The sequence below is a fragment of the Monopterus albus genome, unplaced genomic scaffold (assembly GCF_001952655.1).
Source record: "Monopterus albus unplaced genomic scaffold, M_albus_1.0 scaffold69.1, whole genome shotgun sequence".
Lineage (NCBI taxonomy): Eukaryota > Metazoa > Chordata > Actinopteri > Synbranchiformes > Synbranchidae > Monopterus > Monopterus albus.
Window position 1 is genome coordinate 3334402 of NW_018127949.1, and position 6000 is coordinate 3340401.

The following is a 6000-nucleotide window of genomic DNA, read 5'->3' on the forward strand; positions in this document are numbered from 1 at the left end:
GTATCCATTTCAACCAGCTTTATTAGATGTTATTGGCAAAATCCCCTGACGAATGCCAGTTCAAGTTAACTATTATCAGCCAATTATGTGTCGGTGTCACATTGTTGGTCTTAGGAAAAAAACAAAGGACATGATAAACTTACGCGAGCTGTGTGCTGACATGCAGTACCTCTTCAGGTTATATACTGACAAGAATATTAGCACAAGGGTCTAAATCAGTGGCGGGCAGAGGCACAACTCATGGGACCTTATTTTTCACATCACAGATCAATGTGAGCAACTTATGTTTGTTTTCTCATACATTCTCATTTTTCTGCATCATAAAATGTTTCATTCTCTGTTTTGTAAATACTTTCTTGTCTGTTTTGGGTCAAGACACTGGGATCTCAAGGCAGTTTTCAATACACAAACATTTACACCAAGGCTATTGTGGAGGCATTTGTCTGTGGGGAGCTCAGGGGTCTTAAGTGACACCACTGCTCACATGAAGCACCTCGGAACTGTTCTATGCTAATACATAGTTTATGTATGAATCTGTGGATGTTTGTTTAGGTCGACTGCTGTATTGCTTCAGAACTATAGCAAATATGCAGATTGTAATATAAACTGTGGGACCTTCAGACAGCATTGAATGCATCTTTCTTAATTATGGGGGACTACTCAAGCACTTTTCAAATGCAAGTTAGCAAGTTATTTTACAAAAAGACATTAAACCAAAAGATGCTGATCTGAGCAAAATAAGATATTACTTAGATGAAGGCTGAATAAATTAAAGTATGAATTCAATAAGAGCACACAGAGATGAAGACAAAGCACAGCTTAGGAGATTTTTAAAGACATTTAACCTAAAATAAAGCGTTATCTTGCCTATTCTTGTTTATCAAGCAGATAATATACTAGATATAATACATAATGAAGTATATACAGTACATCTTCAGCATCCCAGAACTATAGCTCAATGAGAAAATTAAAATGAAATGTTCAGTTTCACAACTTATTATGGATATGGAAATCTAATTTTTGCCCATGTGCTTAAACTCCAACCTGTGGCTAAGTGGGTAAAATGTTACTAAATATAAAGTACGTTTGTCTTTTCTTAAGTGCATTCTTGTTGAGCGATCAGTGCATTATGGAGCCAAATCAATGACACAAAAAGGAAGTGTTTTCCTACACAGCTCCTGATTATCGAGCATCATTACCTTCTCTGAATTCACTGAAGTGAAACGGTGTGTTGTCCTGTCAACTCCTATGTAGATTAAGCCAACTAATGTGAATACTGAGATCAATGCATTCATCCAGTGATGTTTCTGTGTGTAGAGCAGCGATGGATTGAGAAGTCTGGTTCTAATTTATCATTGTCCACACATTATATTATTATTGATGGCTCTTGCCTAGGGCCAGTCCATTTGTTTTTTAGGCGTGACAGGCGGCAGAATGCTGGACAGAGGTTTGTTCTGCAGCTGTGCCAACACAGGTCTCTCTTATTTATCTATTGATCATCATACCTCCCAATAATCTGGCACCTGCCACATTTGACAGCATTCTGTGGAACAGGTCAGAGGACAGCGCCAGTAAAACTGAATGATGGATATTGTTACCTGAAGCATTAACCTTGCTAACAGTTGTCACAGACAGCACATTTACTCACACATAGCTGTAATACTGTAGAGTCTGCTGGGATTGCCATAAGAATAAAGAGCTGAGCATTCAGTGAGGTGGTCTAGAGCCATAAATGCATAAAAATACAATAAAACATCACATAGGGTTGCAGCAAGCATTAGGGGGTCAAAACATATCTAGGGTTAAACCAAACAAATGGCAAAATCTGGCTGAAAAGTGGTTTTTGGTTGTGCAGGTTACATCATAACCATCGTTTTAACAGCATTTAAATAGCCATATTTCAGTGTTAAGCAGGTTCAGACTACAGAGTGAAATGAAATGCACCTGAAATAACAGCTGGTTATTGTACAGTGGTTCTGTAAAAAAAAAAATTTAGCTGTAAAAATTGTTAAAAGGGAAAAACAAATTATGGGATAAAAGGAGCAGCAGATCTGCTTGACGTAAGAGCAGGCTCACCTCATTCCTTACAGATAGGTTCTACTGGACTACAGACTTACAGGTCCACATTAGCTTTAATGATCAGCAAAATAGATTTCCAGTCAGTGCAATCAGAAATTAAACAACACATAAAATGTCATCAATTACACTTTACCAAAACAAGATAAAAAAAGAAGCAAGCAGGTATATATTTTCCATGTCTGGATATTTGTCAACATCTTAGAAAAGAGGTAGATAATGAAAGTAAAAATCACATTCTGTGCAAGCAGTCGTTAGAGAGGTGTGTAACACCAGGCATGAAGTGAGCTGTATGACTGCGAACGCTCTGTTCCTCTCCACTCCATCCATCCTGCCTGGCTAATGTATCCCTCTCAATAGCGAGGGACAATGGGAGAAAAGGCTGCTTGTACGAAGCGCATAAAGCCCCACCACAGCCATGTTCACAACAGTAATTGGTAAAGAAGCTTCATTTCAGTCACTGCTGTATATGGCTTTTGTTGTCCTCCAGGTTTTTACAAGTGTGTTGCTTCTGAGGGTTTTTAATAATCTGCAGCTAATTTCTGCAGCCCCTTACCAGTTGTTGCCCGTGTCTCCATTTATTTATTTTTGTTGAATGCACAATTCAATGATTCTCTCTTTATTTTGGTAGACATTGAAATATATTATTAAATCAACATTCAGCAGTGTCTTCATGACATGCATGAGCACCCTACTTAATTTTGAACATCTGCAAGAGGCAGCAAACATTTAATCTCTTATGAATCCTGCTGCTTTCACACTCTGAAAGCTTTGTTGCTGTTCAGTAAGTAGCGGTCACAGAATAGAGGATGGTGGGCATTAGAGGGGCGACATCTCTCCTTTCACCATCACATTGTAGTAGTTGTATAAAAGCCTGCAAAATGTAGCTTGTAGTTACACTTCATCCTGTTGTAAAATGCATTAAAATATTTTTCACAGTATTTCATTGGGGAATTTTTTTTGTGCTAAGCACTCTTAACCTTCTGATACATCAGTTTTATATAAATACATCCATGATGGTCCCAGTGGGAATGTCTGCCATTTGCTTTTTCAGGTGTAATTCAGTTGTTTTCATGGATCTTGCATTCATGTATGTTTTAACCTGTTCACAGTCATTTATATAGCTGTAACAGTGTTGCATGTCAGTGGTTCCCAACCTAAATGGGTTGTGACCCCCTCACTAAGCCATGTCTAGCCTATACAGGTTGAAGACAAAAATTAAGACTTTTTTTCCTTTCTCAGGTGGTTTCATTATTTTACATGTCTGAATAGGTTTAGCTGTCAAGTATTTCACATGTAAAAGAAAGACATTTTCAAGAATAATTGTGAGAAGTGATGTTTTTTTTCTCAGCACTTCTCCTGTGACCCCATGAAAGGTCCTGACCCCAAGGTTGGGAACCATTTGTATATGGTCTCAAAGTTGAGGAGACTATCAACAGTTGTCATTGGGACTGTTTCTTTAGTACAAAGTAGTCTGAGTGAAGAGTGCTGACAGCAGGGTCTTATCCAAAGTAACCTGTGGCATTTATTTCTTTCCTCTAACCAAGCTAGTCTCATTCCTACTGTTGTAGCACTATAAGTACATTTATCTTCATCAATGTTACTTATTATAAACACAATATCTAAATTTTCTTAGAAACATTCCGGGGTATAAAGCTTCATTTCAGGATGATTGCAAACCATTGGATGATTAAATTTAAACACATTTTCCCACATATTGTGGAGGAATTCTTAAATTTTTGTATTTAGATAAATGTAGTTGTTTTTAGCTTAGCTATACTGGTTTTAAGATATACAGTAATTCCCAAATATATACCCTTACTTAAAGATAGTGGGACTAGCTAAACTCATAGTGAATGCAGGCAAGTGAATTTTCTGAAAAAATTATTCTTAAATATTTCTTTTGTACCAAGCAAATTTATTTGTTTTTAGTCGAACTGCCCTAGTTTTAAGACATCTGTGGGTTCATTGAGACTAGGTTTCTTTTAAAATTGTTTTAAAAATCTTGGCCAGTAAAGTTTTCCTGTTCTGTTGGTAGATAATTTTGCTTATTTTAAGTAATTTTCTAGTTTTTGAGAGCTGAGTTTTTCAGTGTGAAAACATAGCTGCACAGCTCTTAGCCACTTCTGCAGCATGGCTGTATGGATGGGGATGTTAGTCTGTTAACTGGTTGGTGCACCGCTTTGGTCCAAAATGAAATATATTATATAAATTATTTACATTTTTTTTCAGTTTGGTACAAATATGGCTTTATTCATCTGTATTGTATGGATGGACTGTATGGGTGAAGGTAAAAACCTCTAAGGTGGTTATCTGAAAACCAGGGCAAATTATACCAAAGCTCTTTTTTATCTCTTAAGCTCAAATAATGGTGCATTCAGGAGAAATACTGTTGTGAAACTGACTCTTTTAAAGCCACAATAGCCGCCATGATTACAGGTAAATAATGGATGCAAAGTGATGTCAAAATTGTTAACCTCTTTTTATTAATGTAGTGACTGTTTCAGTGCATTTTGATGCTCATGTTGTGTTTACATTGGGGCACAATCAGAGACAAGAGTTATTCCTAACAGTTTCCCCACTTATAGTAAACACAGCTTTTCCTGTGAGGTTACTCTCAGTACAACACAATCTCATATCTAGGGCTCTTTACGGGTGAAACAGGTTTGCATCACAGAAAATATTAGCTAAAAAGAGCATGTTGACCTTTGCCTAATCAGAGCCCTTATGCTAGTCAAGCTAAAACAGCTCAATCACAGAAGACAGTTTGTTGAGTTTGCTCAGTGCTGAATGTCTGCTGTCAAATGTATCTGTGCTGAAGTAGATGAAAGGAAGTGTTGCAAACATTTGGAGGGGAAAAACACTTAATATCCTCAAGTACTGACCTGTATGTATACAGCACTATGGTCCTGGATTTCCAAAAGAATGGCTGTGGCTGAAACAGTGGCTCACATGACCTGACAACCCTGTGGGCACTGTGCCAAATGGCCAGAGGTCAGAGATGGACACCTGGCCTTATTTGTAGGGTCAAGGATCCCTCACCTACTGGTGATCCTACAGCTCACCAGGTCTTTCTATATGTCACATAACCAGCTTACAGATGATTAGAATACCTATCCTGTAGGTTATATGATATACATGTTTACTCCAAAAGAAAACTACATATTTACTGCTAATTGTATTTTACCATAGATCTAGAGAATTTCCATTTTAACAGAACCCTCATTGATTCCAGAGGAACTGCAGCCTGGATCAGTTTACCTTGTTACCTTGTCACAGTATGTTCTGGTCTGATCTCCATGTCCATTTCCGCTCAGCTTCCCCTCCCAGTCACCACTACACTGCACAACAGAGCTTGCTTTGTCCCTGTGGCCAGTCATCCATTCCCAATCTCCAGTGTTTTGGAGATGGGCTGTGTGCTTTAAAAGAGCCGTGTGAGCTCTTGATGCATGCACACCATCTTACAAATGAAGTTCTGAAGAAATCTTGTGACCCAGTAGTGACAAATGAGTGGATATTATAGATCATTTGCACCATGCAGATCTGGAGGACACCGTCAAAAACCATCTTATTCCAGAACTCTGAAAATCATTAGGAAATGCATTAAATCATTAAATGTTTTTATTATGACACCAAATTGTATAAATGACACTTGATGACACCATGACAAAGAAAAGAAGCACACACACACACACACACCAGTGAATAAAACCGCCACACTTAAATCACTCAACTGAAGACTGTGGTTAGTGATCATGGTTCTTGATGCTGAAAGTGCTTTAAACTTACTTTTTAAACAAACAATTCACTTAAAGATATAATGAACATGCAGTAACATACATGCACTCATTATCAGAATTACATGGAGTAATTTCCATCTCATCCCAGATTAATATTATCAATTTTGTCTATCAAGTGTATAAT